Raw genomic sequence first — 25,573 nt, forward strand, 5'->3', positions numbered from 1 at the left:
AGAACTAAAGAGCCTCTTGATGAAAGTGCAAGAGGAGAATGAAAAAGTTGGCTTAAAGCTCAACATCCAGAAAACTAAGATCATGGCATCTGGTTCCATCACTTCATGGCAAATAGATGGAAATAGTGAGAGATTTTATTTTTGGGGGGCTCCAAAATCACAGCAGATGGTGACTGCAGCCATGAAATTAAAAGACACTTGCTCCTTGGAAGAAAAGCTATGATAAACCTAGACAGCATATTAAAAAGCAGAGACATTACTTTACCAACAAAGGTCCATCTAGTCAAAGCTATGGTTTTTCCAGTAGTCATGTATGGATATGAGAGTTGGGCTATAAAGAAAAGCGAGTGCCAAAGAATTGATGCTTTTGAACTGTGGTGATGGAGAAGACTCTTGAGAGTCCCTTGGACTGCAAGGAGATCCAACCAGTCCATCCTAAAGGAAATCAGTCCTGAATATTCATAGGAAGGACTGATACTGAAGCTGAAACTCCAATACTTTGTCCACCTGATACAAAGAACTGACTCCTTGGAAAAGATCCTGATGCTGGGAAAAGTTTGAAGGCAGGAGGAGAAGGGGACGATAGAGGATAAGATGGTTGGATGGCATCACCGATGCGATGGACATAAATTTGAGTGGGCTCCGGGAGTTGGTGATAGACAGGGAAGTTTGGCGTGCTGCAGCCCATGGGATCACAAAGAGTCGGACATGACTGAACAACTGAACTGAACTGAACCATCTTAACCATTTCTTAAGTGTTCAGGTCAGTGATCTTAAATGTATTCATGCACAACCATCACCACCATCCATCTTCAAAGCTCATTCGACTTGTAAGGCTGAAACTCTGCACCTGTTAAATGGTTACTCCTCATTTCCCCTCCTCCTTAGCTTCTGGCAACCACCATTTGACTATCTTCCTTTGTGGTTTTGATTATTCTAGGTACCTCATATACCTAGAGGACTCGTATGGTATTTGTCATTAAAAAAAATTCCTTTTCCTCCAGTTTTATTGAGAAATAGTTGACATACATCACTGTATAGGTTTAAGGCATGTAGCCTGATGGTTTGATTTGCATATATTATAAAATATTTACCACAAGAGATTCAGTTAACATCTGTCTTCTCACGTAAATACAATAACAAGGATAGAAAGAAAGAAAGAAAAAAGAAAAAAAGAAAAAAAATTTTCTCCTTGTGATGAGAACTCATAGAATTTACTCTCTTAATAGGGAAGGCTGGTGTGCTGCAGTCCATGGCATTGCAGAGTCAGACATGACTTAGTGACTGAAAACGACAACACTCTCTTAACTTTCCTCCATAAAATATGGCAGTGTTAGCTGTAGTCATCATGTTCTACGTTACATCCCTAGGACTTACTTACTTATGAATGGGAGTTTGTACCTTTCGACCACCTGGCTCCAACTTTCCCTCCCTTCCCCCACCCTGCCTCTGCTATCTACAAATCTGATCTCTTTTTCTATGAGTTTGCTTTTTTTGGCTGTGCCACACAGCATGCGGCATGTTCGTTCCCCCACCAGGGACTGAACTCGTGACCCTTGCAGTGGAACTGTGATATCTTAACCACTGGACCACCAGGAAAGTCCTTGTGTTTTGTTTTTAAATTCCACATATGAGTGAGATCATACAGTATTTTTTTTTTTGCTCTGTCTGACTTATTTCACTCAGCACAATGCCCTCAAAGTCCATCCACATTGTTGCAAGTGGTAGGATTTCCTCATTTTTACCTCATTGTATATAACAGTATTTGTCTATTTGTGATGGGCTTATTTCCCTTAGCACAATGTCCTCAAGATTCAGCTGTGTTATAGCCTATGAAATAATTTTGTAAGGGAGGCTCCCCCACCCCTAGGCAGAGCCTGCCTAGAGATTAGGAGTTGACTTCATATGATTCTGAGGTTTAGTACTGTGGGGTCATTTGCCAGATTTTTACGTTTTAGCTCTATTAATAAAAGTAACATTTTGATTCTGTCAGCTCCTTCGTTTTAATTCTCAGTTGGCTCAGAAAGGGGAAAAGAGGGCTATTACTGGGCCCTCTTTAAGTCCCAACAAAGGTGAAATTATGACTCTCCTTAATCATCTTGAAAACTTCATAACTTGCTGAAAGAATGCAGAGATTCCATGTGATAGTTTGTTCCACATTTTCTGGCTTCACTCATTTCCTGAACAAATTAAAAAAAAAAATCTACTGTGTTTCAGGAGCTATGCCTCAGCAATGGGCAACAGAGACAAATTCCTGCCATCAAGAACTTCCTGTTGAAAAAAAATAGTAACAAAACGAAATTATTATGAATTGTGATTATTTCTAGGATGGAAAGAAACAAAGGGCAAGAAAGAATAAAAGAGGCAGAGGGTGGCTTTAGACAGAGTGGATTTGGTTAAAGGCAGAGCTCATCCTTGCAAGTTCAACCATTAATTAAAATTGCCCATGATGTTTGAATGGAGACAAAACCAGTAGTTAGGAAACTTGATATATGGTGGGATAACTTTTAATCTCCCTATAACTTACATGTTTTTGCTAGATTTATTACATATTGTAATAAATTGTTAGGCATGCATTTCTTTAGTCAATGCATTTCCTTTATTTATTTATTTATATTTATGTATTTATACATGTATGTATTAGGTTGTGTGTGGTCTTAGTTGCCGCATACAAGACCTTCAATCTTCATTGCAGCATGTGAACACCTTAGTTGCAGTACATGGGATCTAGTTCCCTGATCAGAGATTGAACCCAGGCCCTCTGCACTGGGAGCACAGCGTCCTAGTCACTGGACCACCAGGGGTGTCCTCTAGTCAATGCATTTCTAATGTCAGAAAATCTGAAAGAGGCAAAGGATATATGGATGACTAAGACATTCTTGCTGCCCCTAGGGACAGCCTGCCTTGCTGGGAGATCCAGGGACATAAATAAGTAATTAAAATGGAGTGTGATGAGCTGGGGGAAGATCATGAAAACAGAGTAAGGGGTGAGCACCTCAAGATATGGAAGTTGGGGAAGCTCAGGCAGAGCAGATGTGAGCATCTTCCGAAGCTCAAAGCGATGAAAAGCGTGGCTCATGTTTTCAGGGCAGGAGGCCTAAAGTGTGCTAAGGACAGAGAGTGGTTACTGCCCTGAGGTTCTGAAATAACCAGAGCATTTCCAGCATGCATTGCAAACACAGGCCTGATAGCTTCACCTTTTGCTTTGAAGCTGTCTTTAAACCTTAGCTTAATTATTATTCCCATTTTAAAGGTAAGCTAACCAAACAGGTCAAGTGACTTCTTCAGGTCATGGTTGGTAAGAAGCAGAGCCATATTAGAATGACTGTGAACATAAAGCAGATTTTATTGGTATTGGTTAGAATTTATGAAAAGTCAAGAGTTTAGCTTTTTAGAAGAAAATCTATTTCCCTGATGGCTCAGAGGTCAAGAATCTTCCTGCAGTGCAGGAGATGCAGGAGATGGGAGTTCGATTCCTGGGACAGGAAGATCCCTTGGAAGAGGGTATGGCAACCCACTGCAGTATCCTTGCCTGGAAAATTCCATAGACAGAGGAGCCTGGCAATCTACAGTCCATAGGGTCACAAAGATAGGACATAGCCAAACACACACATTCCACAAAGTACACAGTCTTAATCTCCTTAATCTGCAAAATTTCTGCTTTATCCCCAGAAAAGTATATAAAATCCCACAAGAATTTAACGGTGGCTGTGGATCTCTCCATACCCTCTAATGAAATGATAATTTGGGTGGTGGTGTTGGGAAAGCGACTCATTTAATTCTCAGCCTAAAACATGACAGGTAGAATTTAAGCATGAAAAAGAGTGAGACTTAAAAACAAGCAAAGAAGAACAAGTCAGTTTAATTCATGTTTTGTTTGGCCTGAGCGCGAACAGTTTTCTTGCTTAAGCTGTTGTTGGATAAAGTAAAAAGATAGTTTTCCTTAAAATGTCCAAAGACATGTTCAGTGAATTGGTCTTGGTAGGTATTTAAGAGGATAATTACAGAAAAGGATGGGTTTAAAAGTGACTTATGCACTATCTCCACTAATTATTTTTAATAAGGAGTGACTCATGATGCAGAGTGCTATTTTTTTTCTTTTCCCTTTGCATGTCCAAAGCAGAAGCAATGTTATGTGTGTGCTGAGGCATATCAAAGCTTGGCTGAACCTTTCTTAGCAGGTCTGGTGGTTTGAAGTTAGTTCAAAGGAAACCTCCAATCCCAAAGACTTTTAAATTTCTTCCTGCAAAATAAATTAAACACAAAAAGCCAATATGAACCCCTTTATGCCTCTGTATGTGAGGGATATAACCAAGTTGTTTCTCTCCAAAGTGTTCTTGAGAAATGTGTCTTTTCTTGTGCATAGCATACACATATGTGATAATAAAAATATGATTCAATCTTGAAAAGATGATCAAGAGTCTGGGGGCTGCTTGAAGGTGAGCTCTGCCAACTTCCCTGTGACTGACCTTGGCAGGGCCCCAGAATGTGAGTGTATGAATGTGATGTGATCATTTAGCCTTCGCCCTGAGGTTGTCTGCTGCACACATGGAAGCATGTCACTCTCTCTCCCCAAAGTGGGTAAAGAAAAACATGCTTCATTTGCCCCATAAATCCCATGGGGTCTGGATCCTTCCTTCCGTCCTTTCCAGCATCTGGTACCATCTTCCTTCTTGTGTTCCTGCAGCTTCTCTTACCACAAAGACTTTGCCCAGCTGTTCCCTTACTCATGGAACATACTTTATTACACTTTTGCATAAGATAATTCCTACTACTGTTTAGGTCTCAGCTCTCATTCCTGCTGTAGGCAAACCTTCTCTGACATCCTTGCAAAGCTTAAACCTATTACATGCTTCCATAGTACTCTGCATACTACTCATGCACCTCTGCATACTATTATGCTGTGATATAATAAGAAAGATGTATTTGGTCTTTATCCCTAGGTCCTGATACACAACTCTTACTCCTAAAGCCCTTGGAATTCCTGTGTGATGGAGCTAAGGGGGGTGTTTTTTTGTTATACATAGCAAACCTCTTTTACCCGTACCTGAGGAGGTGGGGAGGCTGGTTTCCAGAAGGACCAACTGTGTGATTAGAGGTTGGAAACTTTCATCCCCACCCCGTGACCTCTGCGGAGGAGAGGTAATTTGAGGTAGTGTTCACTCAGTGATGACCGATGACTTAATTTATCCTGTGTAGATTCACCTTTCTGAGATGGGCACCCACAAACATAGTCTGCAGAGTGTGATCAATGAAACCAGAACGACAGCCTCTTAATCTCCACCATGAACTAAAAATGTCAAGGGAACTTGCCACTTGACTGTGTCCTGACCGAGGATATTATTTCCCTAAAGGCAAAAGGAGTAGAGGGCGGCACAGGATGAGATGGTCGGATGGCATCACCAACTCAATGGACATGAACTTGAGCAAACCCCGGGAGATAGTGAAGGACAGGGAAGCCTGGTACGCTGCGGTCCAAGGGGTCACAAAGAATTGGGCACGACTTAGCAACAACAGAGGCGTTCCATGGGAAGGCAAATAAGAGTGTGTTTGGCCAACCTGGAATCAGCACTGGGGTGGTGAGCACTAAATGGCCTGTGTCTGTGTTGAGCCCTTCCACATAAGAGAATCTTGCTCTAGGGCTCCCTTGGGTAGTGTCTCCATCTGCCTCAGTGGCTCCCCTTATCCACTCTTCTGTGGTGGGTCAATCCCACTGCTGACTAACAAGTTTTGGAGGTGTCAGTGAACTGACGACATGTGTATGCTCTCCTTGCCATCAACCTCCTCCTGTGAGCACGGCAGACATTACTAGGTGATCATGGCATCAACCTCCTCCTGTGAGCACGGCAGACATTACTAGGTGATCATGGCATCAACCTCCTCCTGTGAGCACGGCAGACATTACTAGGTGATCATGGCATCAACCTCCTCCTGTGAGCACGGCAGACATTACTAGGTGATCATGGCTCTCTTTTCCACTGGGCTCAAATGAAGCCTCAAGAATCTTCTACACAGCAAGCACTCCAGGGACCACAGCCAGTTGACTGGAATAGGCATGTCGCATATACATGATTTCTCTCCCTAGGTCACAGATCAAGTTTGGTCAGAATACATCTTTTCTCACTATCACTTGCATACTTCACTTTCAGAGGGTAATTTAAAATTCTTGGTGGAGAGTGTAGCCTCATGACTGCCTTCCCTGTACCACTTACAAGACATATTTAGGTTTTTACTAGGACCTTCAATGTCCTCATTCACTCCTTCCTTCCACAAATAACTATTGGGAGTTATTTAGTGCCAGCCGCTGGGCCCCTCCAGGGACTGTTCTCATGAGATGTTAAAATTAGCTGGCTTAAAACCTGCAAATGGTTCTAAAGTAGATGCCTGGGAGAGTCAAGGCTGGATTCCAATCTTCCCTTAGGGGCGTGCACCTGGTTCCCTCTAGGTACAGTTTATCCTTTGGGATACCGGTGCCCAAACCAAGACAGCGTGATTCCTTTTAGATTCTAGTTTTTACTTTCTCCTTCGATTTGTGTTCCTGTGGGCCCACGCTTCTTTACAAATTGACGCAAAGGTGCCTGAGCTTGATGCTTGGAATACCCTGCTTTTAACAAAGGGATGGTCATGGGACCCTTTGTCTTCCAAAGTTAACTGGGGCAGCAAAGGTATTTAAATATTCTCCCCACACCCCCAAGAAATGCCTGTTACTCTGTAGTAAGAAAGACGGCAATGATTCCACTCCAGAAGTAAAAACGCAGAGGAACAAATAAAAAGAATTGCCTTAGGAGGACGCAGGTAACCTCGGAGGAGGGAGAGAGCTGGGTGGAAGAGAAGGGGCCTGAGGGCCTCGTGACATCCGGGCGTCCGCCTGCTCGGAGCCTGCGCCACACCTTTAAGAAGGGATGAGTCCGGGGCATTTCCGCGCAGCCAGCCGCTCCTGCCGCGTGCTGGGCGCTCCCGCACGCGGCTGCCGCTTCCTGCGTGAGCTCACTCTGAGCGGAGGCGGCTTCTGCGGCCACACGCGCCGCGGGCTCAGACGCTCGCCGCTGGGGGCGGGCCTGCAGCTTCACTGTTTTCCTCCCTTCACGTCCTCCTAGAAAAGCTGTCTCCTCGGCAGGGTGGGCGTTTAGAAGCGTCAAGGAAGAAAGGAAAAGCGAGAGGAGGGAGGAGCGAAAGGACGGAAGCGGCCTCAGAGCTTCACGTGGAGGGCGTGGTCACCGGGCAGGCTTGGCGTCGCCTTCTGACCTTGCCGCTGTAAACTGTGGGTTGCCGGACAAGCCTCAGGGCCTTCCTCTTTTAGATGGAGGTGATTATCCTACTGGTCACGTGGGGTTGTTGTAAATGAGTCCAGGTAAATTAAACCCTTGGGAAAGAACCGGGCTAAGGGTGGCGATGACAGCCACGGTGCTCACGCTGAAGCTTTTACTGTCGATGCTGGTGGTGCTGGCGATCGTCTCTCTGGGCTTCAGCTCTGTTATCTGAGTGACTTTAATCAGGTGGCCCATGACACCTCTTCTGAGAGTCGATGTTTTCATAATTAAGAGAAAAGAGAATAGGCTTAATGATGAAAGATAAGCACGATTAACATTTGTAGAGCTCATCAAGATTGCGAATAATTTTTATATAAATTTTCATCAGAACCTCTTAGCATATCTGAGTAGGGATAGCTGTCCTAATTTACAGATGAAGAAACTGAAGTTCCGAAGGTCAGATGATCCGTTCAAGGCTATGAGGTTAGCAAGTGGTAGAATTGACTCATCTTTCCAATAGAATGCTGCTTTGCATTTAGGGCTCCCTAAACTGCATTCCTTGGTGTCTCAGATGGTAAAGACTCTGCCTGTAATGCGGGAGACCCAGGTTCTGTCCCTGAATCAAGAAGGTCCCCTGGAGAAGGGCATGGCAATTCACTCCAGTATTCTTGCCTGGAGAATCCCGTGGACAGAGGAGCCTGGCAGGTTACAGTCCATGGGGTGGCGAAGAGTTGGATATGACTGAAGTGACTTAGCACGAAAACTGCAGTCTAGATGGCTCAGTGGTAAAGAATCTGCCTACCAATGCAGTAGATGCAGGAGACTCCAGTTGCATCCTTGGGGTGGGAAGATCCTCTGGAGGAGGAAATGGCTACCCACTCCAGTATTCTTGCCTGGAAAACCCCATGGGCAGAGGAGCCTGGTGGGCCACAGTCCCTGGAGTCAAAAAAAGTCAGACATGACTGAGCATGCACACAGATCACATTCACATTTGTATCACCCTGTCTCTACTCTTGCCTTTTCCTCTGCCCAGAATGTTATCCCATCAAAGTGTCTCCTTCTTGGTTCTGTCAGCCCCTTTTTGGTCCTTCTAGAGCCTGTACTGTGAACAAGCCTCTTTCACATCATTTATCCCCATATGATTGTTTCCTGTCTGCACTGGGAAGCCCTTTAAGACAGAAGCTAGTTTTTATTGTTTTTGTATTCCTAGATACCATCACATTATCTGACACATCACATAGTATCTGACACAACTCTTAAGTCAGTTTTCAACCAATGAATAAGTATGATTCCACTAGCCAGGCTGGGGAGAGAGACATTTGAGGCAGTATAAGCATATTGGAAAATCAATCAATTTTACAATAGCCTACATCAATCATCATTTATGAAAAAAATAAAACCAAAGTCTTCAGAATTTGTATTAACACTTATTGAAATCAATTAAAAATTACAATATACTTTCTTGGAAACTTCGATTGATGGGCATTTTCAAGGTGGCCTTCAGAGCCAAAATTACATTTAAAGGGCTCCATTTGATGACTATCATTTGATTCCAGGTATACCACAAACAGATCAACATAGAGTGATGTGTTGTGAGTGATGCTTTCACTAGAGACCTTAGTTCCTTAGGGCCTGCTTTTATTTCTTTCTCATCCTAGGCTCATGGGTCATTTATTTTTTCCCCCAAAGGTTCAATCTGATGGTTGTTTTAGATGACTTTGATAGGATTTTAAATGTCATGGCTCTGTGTAGGAGGAGGTGATTCAAGGTTAATGAGAGCCCAGACCGCACTGGATGTAAATCTAGCCCTTTGGATTGACAGCCATGGGTGATGGAGACCGAAGATGCCGGTGCACAGTGGATGCGGTCTGACCTTTACCTGGGGGAGAGGATGAGCTGGCTCATTCTGAGCTGGGTGGAGCGCTGCTGGCATGAAAGTTTCAGGAAGATCAGTTTGAGAGCTGTAAGGGACCTTGAGGTGGTCTCTTATGTGTGTGTGTGTGTGTGTGTATATATATATATATATATATATATATATATATATAGTGTATATGTGTGTGTGTGTGGTGGTGGTGATTTAGTTGCTAAGTCATGTCCAACTCTTAATTAAGACAGCATGGACTGTAACCCGCCAGGCTCCTCTGTCCATGGAATTCTCCAGGCAAGAATACTGGAGTGGGTTGCCATTTCCTTCGCTAGGGCATCTTCCTGACGCTGAGTTGGAACCCACGTCTCCTGAATCGCAGGTGGATTCCCATATGTGTATATGTGTGTGTGTATACAGTATATATACCTATGTATGTACTTGTTTATATACATATGTATGTACATGTGTGTGTACCCATTCCTGTCCCCTTCTATGCTTAAGGCACCAGATTTGCAGAGATATATCTGCTATGTTTGTCTTTCCCCCAAATTCATATGGTGAAGCCCTAACCCCTCAATGTGATGGTATTTGGGGGTGGAGGCTTTGTGAGGGGATTGCATTTAGATGGGATCATGAAGTGGGGCCCCCATGTAGGAATCAGTACCCTTGTAAGAAGAGACACCAGAGAGCTTGCCCTCTCCTTCTCTCTTAGTCATAAAAAAACACAGTGAGAAGGAGGCCGTCTGCAAATCCGGAAGCAGCCTCTCACTAGACGCTGAATTGGGGTCAGACACTCACCAGACACTTGGCCTTGGACTTCCCAGACGGCAGAACTGTGGAGAATACAGGTCTGTTGTGTAAAGCAGCCTGTCTGTGGTGTTTTGCTGTCTCAGCCTACGGGGCTGATGCAACACTCAAAGAAGTTTGTGAAGCCCACGAAAGTCTGTGCAAGGGGCTTCCCTGGTGGTCCAGCGGTTAGACTGTGCTTGTAATGCAGGGGGTGTCGGGACGAATCTCTGGGCTCGGAACTAAGAGCCTCTGTGCCGTGTGGCGTTCCCACCCCCACCCCTGCTAATAATTTTTAGAAAAATCAGAAAAAGAAAGTGTGTGCAAAATGTCAGTGTGCACATGCATGCCTTCCTCACTGGTGGTTTCTTTCCTCCCCACTGTTCTCTTGCTGTTGAGCAGAAGGAAGGAATTCTCATTCTACTTTCTAGCAGGATAGAGGATGGGAAGACCCATCCCGCCTTCATGTTCTCAGCAGTCTGGCTCACCCCTCCCCGGGAGCACCTTCTCTGCTTGAGGAGTCTGATTGCTCCTCTAGAGTCTCCAGGGCCTCTCTCTCATTGGAATCTGCTTGTTGCAGAGGCAGGACTGGCTTCAGAGGTGTGTAACTTAATGTAGTTACACAGGCCCTGATGCTCAGAAGGGCCCTGTGCTTGGGTTAATGTTCTGCCTTTGCCATTTTGAAATTAACAAGTAAATAATCATTTATTTATTTATGTATGGCTGCACTGGGTCTTCATTGCTGGGAGCTGACTTTCTCTAGTTGTGGGGAGCAGGGGGTAGAGCCATGAGGCTCATGATTCTTGAATCATCTTGATTATTCTCTGAACTCCAGAGGAGGGTGATTACTTGTTCTTTCACATCATTCCTGAAAGCTTATGGGATAGTGAAACAACCAAAATGTTAGATGGCCAATGACTATGCAGAGTGTGCTGGGGGGTAGAGGGAGGGTCTTGTTCAGTGTGGGCTGCTTTAAGAAATTACCGCAGACTCAGTGGCTTAAACAACGATTCATTTCTCACAGTTCTAGAGTCTGGAAATCGCACTAGGCGCCTGCATGGTTAGGTTCTGGTGAGGACCCTCTTCTAGGCTTATGGATAACTGTCTTCTTGCTGTATCCCCACAGCTTGCTGTCTCCTAGCGAGCACCCTGGCCTCTAAGGGCGCTAATCTCATTCACGAAGGCTCCTCATGATCTAATCATCTCCCGAAGACCTCCCCTACCACCATCACTTTAGGATCAAAGTTTCAGCATAGCAAGTTTGGAGGGGTGCAAACATTCAGTCCATTGCAGGACGGGGAGGGTACTTTGGCCTGACTAAGGGGCCAACTGTGACAGCTTTATGGAGAGGGTGAGCTGAGAACTCCCTGAAGTAAGAGTAGTTTTTATAGTAGACAAAGGGGTGTGTGTGTGTGTGTGAGAGAGAGAGAGAGAGATTAATCTTTAAAGAAAAGAAAAATAAATGTAGATATATTGTGTACAGATACAACCTGTTCTCATGGTGGTGATAGTTTCAATTTTGGACTCATTGGTGCTATAAATGAAAATCTTAATTTAAATACTCCTTTCAGCAAAGACTCCCCTGCTTCTCCTTTCTCCTCAGCATGTGTTTGTTTCTTTAAAAATCAACTTCATGTGTGAATTCGTACCTGGTTTAACAAAACTTCTCCCTGGGAGTTTGTCATTGGTACATAGTTTTCTAGATGGCCACCATGGGATAAAGATTTGGAAGCTCTATGTAGCTTTTGATAGGCTCTGAGTGTAGGCGCCACAGGGAGAAGTGAGAAGGAGAGTTATACTGGAACAATGGTCGGGGTTTGATGACCTGCTCCTGAGCCCCTGAAAGCACAGTATGTTCTAGACCAAACGGAAACATCCTGCCTGCACTTTGCGTCAAGAGAAAGGAGAGAGTTTTATCAGGAAGGATCTCAAAAGGTCAGGTCTCAAGTGTGCACCTTGGCTCAATCGGGCATTGCGTGTGGTCTCCACGACTGCAGGGTACATCCTGGTTCTGACAGTTTACAAGTAAACACTCAGCACGTAAGTATAGAAATCTTCATATACAAACAAAATGTGAACTCAAGCCCGTAATAAACAGGCCAAGACAGAAGTAACAAGATTCCTGTCTGCCACCATTAGCCTCTCTTCCTTGAGGTCCAGCCACACCTTGAACATTCTCCTCTCATTCTAGCTCTTTCCACATTGTGCAGTGATGGTGGGTTTAAAGCCTCTGCCCCTTTCGGGCTGTGAACTTTCAGAGGTAACTTTGGATCCCATGTGCCTACACCATACTCATCACATAAGGGATAAGTGGTGGGGGGAGGGAGGGAGAAAGGGAGGCATGCTTTCTGTCAAATTGATGCAGGCTTCAAAAAAACATATGTATTCTATTTTAACACAGACCTGTGTTCCCTGAACAGAGCTTCTGCCATCATCCTGAGACTTTTGAGACTGACGGGATAATTTGGTTCAAAACATTTATGAGAACTTGCCAATTGATGCTTTTGAACTGTGGTGTTGGAGAAGACTTGTGAGAGTCCCTTGGACTGCAAGGAGATCCAACCAGTCCATCCTAAAGGAGATCAGTCCTGGGTGTTCTTTGGAAGGACTGATGCTGAAGCTGAAATTCCAATACTTTGGCCACCTCATACGAAGAGCTGACTCATTGGAAAAGACCCTGATGCTGGGAGGGATTGGGGCAGGAGGAGAAAGGGACGACAGAGGATGAGATGGCTGGATGGCATCACTGACTCGATGGACATGAGTTTGGGTAAACTCTGGGAGTTGGTGATGGGCAGGGAGGCCTGGTGTGCTGCGATTCATGGGGTCGCACAGAGTCGGACACGACTGAGGACTGAGCTGAACTGGACTGGACTGAGCTGCCTGCCAGGCCGTAGGAGATCCAAGGACTCCGAGGCACTGCTGACTTTGTGCTTCCAAGTCTTGACAGTTTCCCTTGTGGCCGCTGGGTGGCAGTGTGTCCCACAAAATGTTGTTTGCAGGGCTGGCGTGTCTCCTCAAGCTTAAGGCTCAGAGATTTGTAGCTCCTCACTTGGATTTGTTTAACGCACATTTTCACATTGAATTGACAGCGCGTGTTATAGCCGTGTGTGCATATATGTACTTAATTATACTGTGGAATTAAATTCAAAAGGGTGAGAATGGGGTTACGTGTGTACGTTTCCAAAGCCTGCTTCAGTTTGCAGGTTTTGCTGGGGGCTCAGGCAGGGATGATGCAACTGCAGGGGAAGCTTGAGGGAAGCCTCAAACCCAAGGGCTTGTGGCATCCATTTGGAGCAGAGGCAACGGCAGACTGCATCCTGGGCCACTGATACCCACAGCCCTGAGGTCCCTTCCCTTCACCACCTGCTGCCCCAGGTTCAGATGCTCTGCCTGTATTCTTCCTCCGGCTCCCAGCTGGGTTGCCTCATGTCAACTGGCCTTCAGGGGGCCAGCACCCTGCCCAGACCTTCTTCCCATCTTCCAGCATTAACTACGTATCCCTACCCACACACAGAGCACTGCAGATTTTACTCTGTGCAATATCAGGGACTTTAAATAACATTTACTAGATAAGACTGTATTGTCTAGGGATGTCTATAATGGTGAAGTTTCAGGCACTGGAAAGGTGGATGGCAATGCTTGCCATAATGGAAAGGCCTCAAGGTTATTTCCATAGGATCCCATATCTCCATAGCAAGTGGGTGTTCCATTGATGTTGAATACCTCCAGCGATGGGGAACTCACTACTTTATAAGCAGATCCTTTTCTTCCTGATAGCTTTACTTATTAAAAGCTTCTCATTTTCTTTGCCCTGAAGTCAAATCTGGCCTCCTGTAAGCTGCAACCAGTGGCTCTCATTTTCCTCCTGGGTATATCTAAGCAAGACTTGTGGATTTTTTAAACTGCACGTTTTGAGCTGGTGGATATAAGACAGGGTCAGAGATTCTGGATCTCTAACAAGCTTCCAGGTGATGCCAACCCTGCTGGTTCAGGGGCCATCCTGTGAATAGAAAGGGAGTAAAGGAAGAACCTTGGGCTTTGACATTATCCCTGGGTTCAAAATCTGGCATTATTCTCTAGCTCTGAAGCCTTAGAAAAGTGATTCAAGTTCCAGCACGGAAAATGGGGTATTAAAGCCAAAAATGAATAATACCTAGTTCATTTATTGTGAGACTTAAATGAAACTTTTGAGTTTGTATCAGCTAGGAATGCTTTCAGTTGCAAGCAAAAGAAACCTAATATTGGCTTAAACTATTGGAATTAACTTTCTTGCATAGCAAGAAATCCGGTGGTAAGTGGCTGCTGGCATTTGTTGTTTAATGATGCAATCAAGGATCCAAACTCTGTGTCTTCTTCACTTCCACCCTCAACATATTGACTTTTCATTCTCATGCTTATTGTGTGGTCACATGATGGCTGCCACAAATCCAAGCATTATAATATGTGCCCTCAAGGAAAGATTGAAGGGGCAGTTTTAGTAATGGCCAAGTTTGACTCTCTTATTAGGAAAGTAAAACACTGTCTGGAAGCCCTCAAGCAGATTTTCCTTGTGACTCATCAGTCAGAGCTGGGTCATGGGGCCACTCTTAGTTTTAGGGGACCCTGGCATTATAAGTCATTGGCAAAAGAGAATAGGATCATTATGGTTCATTACCTTAGGCTGGGCACATTGCTACCCTGAACAAAATTGCCGTTTTGTTGGTAAGTGTCTTGGTCCAGTATGGGTCACCATAAAAATTACCATAGGCTTGGTGGTTTAGTAACAAATATTTATTTCTTACAGTTCTGGGGGCTGAGATCAAGGAAACAAGAGATCTGATGACTGAGGAGGGCCCACTTCTGGATTCATAGATGGCTGTCTTTTTTTTTTAACTTTTTTTCATATTGGGGCACAGCCGGTTAACAGACAATGTTGTGATAGTTTCAAGTGGGCAGCAAACCTGTCCATGCACACACATGTGTCCATCCTCCCCCAAACTCGCCTCCCATCCAGACTGCCAGTGAGACGTCGAGCAGAGTCCTGTAGGTAGGTCCTTGCTGGCTGTGCATTTTAAATATATACATGTGTGTACCTGTCCACCCCAAACCTCCTAACTAGATGGCTGTCTTCTTGCTTTGTCTTCAGATGGTGGAAAGTAGGCAAGAGGGCTGTCTGAGATCCCTTTTAGGACTAAAGTTATCATTTTCCCGTTAATTTTAAAGTTGTCAACATTTTAGATCTATTTTTCATTAGAGTTCTCATGCCTCTTATTTTCCCTTCTGTTCATACTTTTATATGACAATTTTAAGTTCATTCAGTAACCAATTTTAACATTACTTTGACTATGAATAGATTACTGAGCCAATTAGGGTACTAGGATCCTGTTATAAAAATCTAAAGCAAATGATTAGAGAAAAGAAATACCATGAAATACCCAGATACCTATCATCTCAATCTCACATAGTTATAACCTAACATTTTGCCACATTTTCTTCAGGCATAAAACAAACCATTACTATATTACTGAAAACCCTTTAGTAACTTTCTAAGAAATAATGCATAGGAGACCCATGTTCTGAACCTTGTTGATGGGAAGCTGTCAATATTCCATCCTCTCTTTTGACTCATCATTTGTTTAGTATAGAATGCTAGGCTTCACATAATATCCACTCATGATTTTTAAGGATTTGCTCCATTATTTTTTACTCTCAATGTCTAGAAGTGCAAAGCATGTCCTTTGTTGAAAACTGTTGAAGCCTTCTCTTCTCAAAGGCTCTCTAGGTCTCCTCTTTATCCCTGGCCTTTTGGAATTCCACACCGCTGCAGTGTGGCACTGGGCACTCAGAAAGGTCCTTCAGGCAGACTTCTGTCCTGTAGCCCTGAGAAATGTTCTTGTTTTATGCTCTGATAGTTCCCTTTCCTTAGTTTGCTGAATTCTTGGGGTACCTGTTGGTTGCATGGCAGACTTTCTGCATGAATCCCCTTACCATTCTCATAATTTTTTTGGCCCAGTTTTCCTTTATTTATTTTTTGCTTTCCTTTCTAAGAGGCTTCTGAGTTTGATAGCCCAAACTCTTTAATATGTTTTTAAGTTTGCTTGCATAGTTTTAATATCTAAGAACTCATTCTTGTCCTTTAATAAATTCCCTTTCACAGTATCATGTTTTATGTATAAAATATCACTCTGAGGATACTCATTTTTGAGATTTTCTCCTGTTTCCTGGATTTTCTGTTGTCTCTAGTTTCCTTTTTTATGTTTTGCTTTGAGTTTGCTTTTGTTTGTCTCATGGTGGAATCTTTGCTTCTATGTATAGGGATTACTTGTCTATTTTTCCACATTAGAGAAGCAGATGCGAAAAAGATCAGTTGGAAGCTCTGAGTGCCTGGACTGGGCTTGTTGATGTGGAAGACTTTATGTAGGATGATTGGAGCATAGGATAACCTTTTGATGGAATATCTTCAAAATCAAAATATGTAAGCCTTTATTCTAGGGCCATTTCCAACTTGGTCTTGATAGGATCTAATAGTAGGTCTTTGTAACATCAGGTTTCTGCAACATTAACTTATTCATATTTCTCAAGATACCAGACTTCCTTATGCCTCAGTTTCCTTGTCTGTAATCAGATGGAATAGGGGTAGGTGACCACAAAGGATTCTTTCCACTCTATAGCTTTATAATATAATTCAGGACAGAGTTTAGTTAAGAAATGGAAGCGTATTAGAAGGAATCAACTATGCTAAAATATAAAAATCCTTTGAAGCTGTCAGGAGATAGGCTCTTTAAAATCTAATAAAAATTTTGACTCACTGGGGACATGACTCAATGGGAGATAATTAGAAATAAACTTAGGAAGAAGGATTCAGGAAGGGCTAATATTTAGTGGCAATGCCTTAATTAATTTCGCCTGTGCCCTTGAGATGTTAAAGTCACCAGATTTTGCAGTCTACCTTTTGGAGCTGAATTGCACACATAAGCTGGACGTTGCTGATTGAATGGGGCCTTATAGATCCAAATAGAAGGACAGAGTATTAGATTTTAATTTATAATAACCCATCCAAGACCCTGAGTCTTAGGCTGACAGATCCCAACAGAAAGGTCAACATCTTGGAGGATTTCTAAAATTAGATTCTTGTTTACTCCTAAAATGAAGCTGTTTTCCTCTCCCTGATATTGTATGAGGTTAAGGGACTCTCGAAAGGTGGTAGGGAAAACATTACTTGGAGATTTCACACTTCTGCACAGAAATTTTTACTAGGGTCTGATGTGTATGTGTGTATTAAAATACCGAGTCTTAGTTTAAACTCTCTTTGCTTGCTTAGACTGTAAATTCCTGCAGAATTGGCTCCTCTGTCCCCACGTATCTCCCCACGTGTCTATGTATCTCTCACGCAGTGTGTGCAGTGGGTGTTTATTACACATTTGAGTAAACAAATCTATTGACATGAAAATATGCCCTAGAAAACTGCTTCCTTTTCATCCACCTCTAACTCAGGTTGAGAATCTGTAGGTCATCATCCAAGTTCAGCATGTTCTAAGCAGGTTAAGGCTCAGAACTGGGGCTTGTTTCAACGTTAAAGGTACATTCAACTCGATTTGATGGAATTCCAATGTCACAAAATACCTTGAGGAGTAACAACTCAGCCAATACTCCTTACTTCAGCAGCGTGACTTGTCTTGCAGTCACCTCAATATTACATTGCTGAGCAGAAATATAGCTAACCTGTCATAACGGTATATTTACCCAGCGCGCAGGGAAGAATGATGACAGGAGAGACATTTAGGGGAGATTTCCTGGATTTACTATATTGACTTTTGGTCTTTGTATGAGGAAGAAATTAACATCCCTCCTCTTGGAAATATGTTCTCTGTGATGAGCCTGGTTAACTTCATAAAATACCGCTTACCAAGTTAGTGTTAGCCAAGAGGGGGACTGGGTTGGATTCAGAAGAGTGCAGGCAATCACAACCTGAAATGGGGCTCTGCAGATCACAGATAAAGAAGGAGGAGATTTAGGTTGTCTTCAGTTTTGGCAAAGCTGATGAAAGGCAGGCTTTAGTTGGGGAAAACTTGTTTAAGGAAAGATGGAGGGGAAAGAGGATTTCCATAGTAGCACAGATTTGCAGGCTAATTTTGATGTTTTTATTCTGAAGAAAGCCATTCATTTCATTCATTCAACAAACATTTACCAAAGTGTAGACTCATTACTGGGCTTCCCTGGTGGCTCAGATGATAAAGAATCTGTCTGCAATGCTGGAGACCTGGGATTGATCCTTGGATCAGGAAGGTTCCCTGGAGAAGGAAATGGCAACCTGCTCCAGAATTCTTGCCTGAAGAATTCCATGGAGAGAGGAGCCTGGTGGGCTACAGTCCATGGGGTCACAAAGAGTTGGACACCACTGGGTGACTCACACTTCCAGACTCATTACTAAGGATGTAAGGAATTTCTTTAGGGAGCTCAAGATACCAGAAGAGAAAACAGCCCAAACCAGTCTCATAGCAATTGAAAATGGAGACTTTGACTTCTGGGGAAATTCATAATGTCCCTTGGGCATTATAAAATGGGGAATTTTGTAAAATTGCAAAGCCTAATGTCTGTGTGTCAGCTTTAGTTCCCCAGTACCTAGCACAGTGTCCGACCTGAACTTTGTAATCAGTCTTCCTAAAAGTATGCCTTCCATCCTTGCTCTCTTTCTCAGGGATCTACAGTGACTTCCTATGTTGTTTGCTGAACTCAAGATCAAATGCCTATGTCTTAATTTTAAGGTTTCTCATAATCTAGCTTGTCTTCCATATATATATATATTCCATAAAGGAATAGGCCCCCATTGGGTCTTCTTTACTTCTGAGATTGCTCTCAGGCAGCCGGTGCTCTGATTGAATCTTTGGCTTGTTAAAATATTGGTGGATAGCTGCTGCCCCGAAGGGCACCCCTACAGGCCAGCCCCAGATCACCTATGGGACCTGCCCACTCTTCCACAACCCAGGAGTAAAAGGGTTAATGCAGGCAGGGAATACCAGCCTCGAACCATCTGCTTGGTGTGGTCTGAGCCCAGTTGCTCAGCTGGTGAGATGCTTTTCATCCGCCCTGCACAGCCCCGTGGGACCTACTCAGCACTCTTTCCACCCCTGTGTTTGCTCTTCTTCTTTGCCTCTTCAGATTCTTGCCATGATGAAAGACCTGACGCATAATGTGCCCAAGTTAATCTATGCATTTAACAGCTATTTAGTGAGAGATTGCCATGGACACAATGGTGCAAGACAGACATTGCTAATCCCCCATGGAGCTTTGAGTCCAGGGAGGGAGAGAGACATTTATGCAATAATCATCCAGATCAGCACAGATTGTGTGATGGTGCCATGCAGGGGGTGGTGGGGGGTGGCTGTCGTGGAGCCTGTGGGAGCCTGTACCTGGGCACCTGGCTGGGCCTCTGTACCCAGGCTCTGGATCTGACCTGGTTGAAAGGGAAGGGGAAGTCAGGGACATTTTCCCTGCAGCCCTGGCCTTTGGCTGAGGTCTGAAGTATAAGCAGACATTAGCTAGGCATATAGGAGGTAAGGGAGTATATCACAGCAAAAGTGGACGTGCAAAGGCCCCGGGGCAGGGAAATATGGTGTGTTTGAGGAACCCACAGTAGCCGGTGTGGTGGCCTGCAAGTCCCACTTCTTCCATGGGCTCTTCCAGAACTTACCAGAATTATCTCCTTATATCCTCTTGTTGATTTGTTAGTGAAGAGATTGATGATTTCAATAAACATGCCTTTAGGACCTAGTGTGCACTGGGAAAGGCACTGGGAATTCAAAGCCTGCTAGAAGCTCAAATACCACTCTAACTTTCCCCTTTCTCTTTTGTAGTGCTCAGCCTACCTTTAAGTGTCATTCATCGCTTGTTCTCACTTTCCTGTCTTGTCAGAGGCTCTAAGTCACATCCTGAAGGGACCGTCTGTCCTCCTTATTAGAATATCCTCAGTCCTGGAATAGAATCCGGCATTTAGTAGATGCTCAATGTATACTTGTTGAGTCAATGCTTATGTTGAATTAAATCCTGATGAGATGTGGTTGTGACCTTGTTGTGTATTGGTTTGCTATCATTTAAGTGAAGTTGTTTTGAACTAAGGGTGAATTTGATGACTTCGAGGATAATGCCATTGACATCAGCTATAACTCGGCTATTGAGAGGTGTTGCTTGATTTGAGCCAGAATCGAGCAGCTGATGGACAGAAGGTTGCAGGATAGAATTCATCATGATAAAACAAAGTCCTATGAAATTTCCAGAAAGAAAGTACTTCAGGAAAGTACTTGAAGAGATATTAATAATAATATTAGCAACAATAATAAAGCAGCTTAACTGAATTTTCTCAGTGCTTTCCCTGTGAACTCCTAACTTTACAATACAAAATTCAAAGGCATTTAGCCTACCAGGTGAGCACCGTACACATTTGACGTTTTGACATTTGAGAGAAGCAGAGCGGCTGGGCCGAATCTGGCCACTTCTGGTCTCAGCGCAGTTCAGTCACTGCCTGAACTGTCACATACAGAGGTGACATGAAAGGCTGGTGATTTATTATTACCTCTCCGTATGGCTTATTGCCTCCATTAAAGAAAAATGGGTCCGAGATGGGCCCCTTCAACCCGGGTTCTGAAGAGGCTAGCCTGAGCCCCAAGGGAGAGCCAGGGGTCATGCTATACCCTGGTGAGCCCAATGCAGGAAGTTCTTAGGGGAAAAACTCGTTAACCATGGAATGGAATTCTATTTGGCTCTTTCCAGGTCTGTAATAACCTCTCCAGTGACCTCACTCAGACTTACAAGTCCACTGGTTGTGTGCTGGCTGGCTTGGCCCTCTCTTCTCTGTTTTAGACAAGGACTTCGAGGAAGACAAGAGGGCGAGGTTTAAGGGAAGAAATGAGCCCCAAGGAGGCTCTGCCAATTACCGCACCTGTCAGTGTTCAACAACAGATCAAATTAATTCAGAAACCCAAACAGTCTGCAAAAAACTGAACACAATTATCTAAGAAATTAAGTTATACCGTTGCCATGACCTTTAATCAATCATCCAACCGTTAATGTTAATTTTGTGATCTAAAAATCATAGTTCTATTTGCATTTTAATGGCTGCTAAATGAGTGTCATCAGGAAGAAATAATGGCAGGGTGGCCTTTTGCTACAAATTCTTGCTTCCTAATGGTGATGCAGAAAGCGAGGAAAACGGTGTTTGGAAAAGGTTTTGTTTCGCCTTCTAACAGATGTATGGAGCTGCCCTTCTCAAATGAAAAAACAAGCAATTCCCCACAAATACCACCACCTGTTGTTATAAATAAATCCAAGCTGTAAAATGGAATACACTCTTAATGGCAAAATCATTACAGGCATCCTACCCCCCTCTTGCCAACCCTTCATTATAGCCTCTTAACAACTTGTTTCTCAGTCATGTACCTTTTTAAGCTTTCGACCGGCCATCAGGCCCCATCCCTAACCAAGAGAGATGGCCTGTGGATTTGTGTCTAAAAATAAAAAGTTACCAACCTCAGGGAGAATGATCACACGTCCCTTTGCACAGTTTAAGCGGCTAGAAACTGGCTACGTGCCACTCCACATTTAGGGTTCTCTTAAAATCTTAATCCAGACACCCAGTGGCGTATTTCACAGCTAATGAACCTAACCTTCAAGTAGGAGCATAAAATCCTAATTAAATCAGGACAACGTGAGGTTATTGGCAGGCTGTTTATAATTCGGCAGAGTCTTGTTTCTATGAGTAGTTATAGGAAAATTATAAAGCGTTAGAACTAGAATGTTGTATCCTTTAATTACTATCTGTCTCCAAACTCCTTTAGTCAACAGACTGTGTCACTCCGTCTATAAACATTGATTGTTTAGCAGGCCCAGGATATTATACTTACTAAAATATTGTGTTTCTCACCTGAAAACTCAGCTTCTTGCCTCCAATCTCTTGGGAGAAGTTTCATATGAATTATTTCTTCTGATGAAAGAGGTCTTGAGCTTATAAATTTTGGGGAAAATCTTTGAAAACAAAAAGGTTCAGAGATTTTCTGCATACAGGAAATTCAAATAGGGAAAGGAGGAGAAAATATTAGAGATGAATGCTAACTTATTTTTTTCTTCCAAGGAAAGGTTGGAGGGAGGGGGAATGTTCCTGCAAAGATTGCAAAACTCCATTTCATAAAAGATTTATTAGCAATGACAGAGGGAGATTGCTGAGTGGAACCCTGATAAATGCCTTGCCTTTTTTCACTGCTTTAAAATTATGGGTTCTGTCCATAAAGTACTGATTAATTCATATTCATTCAATGACATACCCTCTTTTTCTCCCCCAAGCAAAGATTGTAAGCATTTTACTTCAACAAATAAAGAACTCTGGGTGGGATGCATACTAATTCATTTAGCTCTGGAATTCGCACTACAATTTATGCAGCTAATCACAGCAAAGCAGGAGAGATTCTTTTCTTTTCCTGTGACAAGTCCTGCCTACCTTTCAGCATTTTTTTCTCCCAAAGGTATTATTAATCTTTAAACTTCACAAAATTGAAGACTTATCTCAGACCCTTTAAAACAGAGTGGCATCATACATAGCAACTCCCAAAGAGAGAAGTTGCTTTGCCTTTCTAAAAGATTGACTGTAGCACCTGGAGTTTTTTTTTCTTGTTTAAAGAATCCAGATTAAGTAATTGCTGTCTGTTTTAAACTTTCAGAGGAAATGGGTTGGATTTTAAACACAGTATTTATTTTGGAATCCTGGGTGGTTCAGACCTAGAAAGATGGCAAAGTCTTTGGAGGGAAGAGAATAGATATTGGGCAGCAGGTGAAGAGCCAGTGGTGACTGTTCACTCGGGAGTTTACCTAAAAGAGACACAGCTACTGCAATGGGAAGGTCGGAACTTCCTGCTGCATAAGGCGGGCTGACAAAGGACTTTCATGCACTTCCCAGAGAGTCAGCCAGTATTTTTCAAATTTAATGAATTTTTAAATGATAAGTGTAATATACTGTTGAAAATACTGGAAAATGTAGGTAGACAAGTACTAACAGAAGAATTATCTCACAAGCACTGTGCTAGACACCATCCCAGATTAATAAGATTTCCATGAAAGACCGTCCCTTAAATCTGGGTGAGGGGGACTTCCCTGGTGGTCCAGTAGCTAAGATGCAATGCTCCCAGTGCAGGGGGCCTGGGTTCAATCTCTGGGGCAGGGAACTAGATCCCACATGCTGCAACTAAGACCTGGTACAGCCAAATAAATAAACAAATATTTAAAAAAATCTGGTTGGGGAACACCAGGCTGTAACCTCCATGAGGGCAAAGTCTTGTTCACACGGCCCAGTCATGGGCACACTAGATGCTCACTATGTATTTGTCGAAGGAATGAAATCATAAACAGACAGTAAAAACAGTGTATGTCCAAATTTGATTTTGGACAATTTTGATTGAGAGGCCAGAAAGTATTGGTGTGAGCAGCTGTCTAGACTTTCGAGTAATTTCCAGGTAGTTTATTAAGGATCTAGTTTAAATAGAAAATGACCAGACATCAAGTTGCAGTAGAGGGGGCATGCGGCTTTCCATGGAAAACAAGACTGTGGGATGCGTCTCTGTGCCAGCTATGGAACCGGGTTTAAATTACTCCTCTTAGGGCAACTCTGAGAAGTATGTATTTTTATCTCCATTTTAGAATTTGGTTCAAAAAGAATAAGAAATTACTCAAAACCTTAGTAAGTGGCAGACCTGGGGTTCAAGCTCTCCTTTGTGTAACTTCAACACTGTGCTCATAAGCCATCCTGCTTTACAACCTGAAGTCTAGGTCAAACAATGACAGGGACCACAGATAGGAGCATGTCCAGGGTTTTCAAGCAGAGAGGTTTAGAAAATCCACCGTGGGGAGCTAAGTCCAAGGGAAGAATATGTGGGATTCCCGAGCCTTTTAATCCAGGATCTTCTGAGGATGCAAGATCTGGGAAATAGATTTGCCTGAGACTCAGCTTTGAAAAAGTTGGGTTCTGATCAGATTGGCAGTGAGCACTGGTGAAGCCAGGCTTCGGCAGCTGGGGAGCCGGTGACCAGCACCGAGGGACAGGAAACCCAGCTGTTGAGGGCTGACACATACGGTTCTGTGTTTAGCTACTGAGAAGGTTGATCTCTTCGACTGAAAACTTGAGAAGCCAGATGGAGGACTCAGCCGCTGGTAGAAATAGGATGAATATGATTGACTCCATAAGGCACCCTATTGACAGAGAGCCCATCCTATTTGTCTTATTCGGAGACAAAATTAGTATCAGTGCCTGGAACAGAACCAAAAGGAGATCAAATTGACTCAGTTACCGGGACTGGACTGTGTGATTCAGCAAGGGTGTAGACTATGCCATGTATGTCTGACCTTAGGAATTGTCACATCTAATATATGAGACTCAAGTTCATTTTTTACCAAAATTAATTGATACATTGGATATTTCAAGATTTCTCCTTTAATAATAGTGAACACTAATAGTTGTTGTGCATTTAATATATGTCAAGAACAGTGCATAGCACTTTGTTTGCATCTCATTTAATCCTCATAGCAATTTGGGTGGTAAGCATTGTTAACATCATTGTTTTACAAATAAATGTGAAGCCTTGGAAGGATTAAATAATTCATGTAAGGCCACATGTCTAAGAAGTGTGGAGCAGGGCTGAATGACTGGACAAGTCATTAAAATGCTGAAAAATTTCTATTCTAGTAGTAAGCAGTCATTACAAGCTCTTCTGAGAGGTCACAGGTCCCTAGCCTGCTCCATGATCAGCCAGCTAAGGAGGGGTTTGTACCGCAGGAGGTCTCTGGGGCCAGAATCTGCTCTCATGGGGTAGGTCCTCTGCTGCACTGGATGTACCTCTGTTGGTGGAGGTAGTTTTCATAGCACACATCCCACCTGGCAGGTTAGGGTTTGTAGCTTAACTATCCTCAAAGAGAGTGTATGAGTCTCCCTGAGCATTCAGATGCATAAGCTCTTACTGGTGTTCCTTCATCAACACTTGCTCTAGGGAGGGACTGATAGTATTTCCTGTCATTAACTCAACTTACTTTTCTCAGGTTTTTTTTTGGCTTTTCCTTTTGTAAATGTGTCGACGCTGTTAAAACCCACTTATATTTCCCACCATCGCTCACCGCTCACCGTGGGGCAGGTGGTAATGCACTCCAAGAATGCTGAATTATTTCAGTGCAGTTTAATGAAAGGAGCTGGGATGGATTCAAAGGTGGCTGACATGAGTTCAAATCTTGACTCCGTCAATTATTGTCTGTGTGACCTTGCACAGGCTACCAAACCTCTTTTTTCATTTGTAAAATGATGGTAATTCTATCCATCCCTCCTAGTGTCCTACCATCCATTTAAATCTTTTCACCGAAGAGAGACATGAATTAATATCGCAATGGATATAGTCTACTGCACAATGTACTTGTCTAGTCCTTGAGGGGATTGAAAAATTGGCAGACCGGGTTATTAATAGTTTTCAAGATAGAATCCACACTGAATGCTGCACTGTTCTCTGTCTCCAAAGAGCGGATGTGGGTTTTCTGTCTTATTTGTTGTGATGGGTTTGTTTACTGGAGCTCTTCTTTTAGAACTGTCTAGAACTTTTCCAATTTAAGTCATTCTGAAATGACATTTCCAAAACTAGCCTAAGACTTTGCTCTGCTCTCACTAACC

The sequence above is a fragment of the Dama dama genome, chromosome 22 (genome assembly GCF_033118175.1).
Source record: "Dama dama isolate Ldn47 chromosome 22, ASM3311817v1, whole genome shotgun sequence".
NCBI lineage: Eukaryota > Metazoa > Chordata > Mammalia > Artiodactyla > Cervidae > Dama > Dama dama.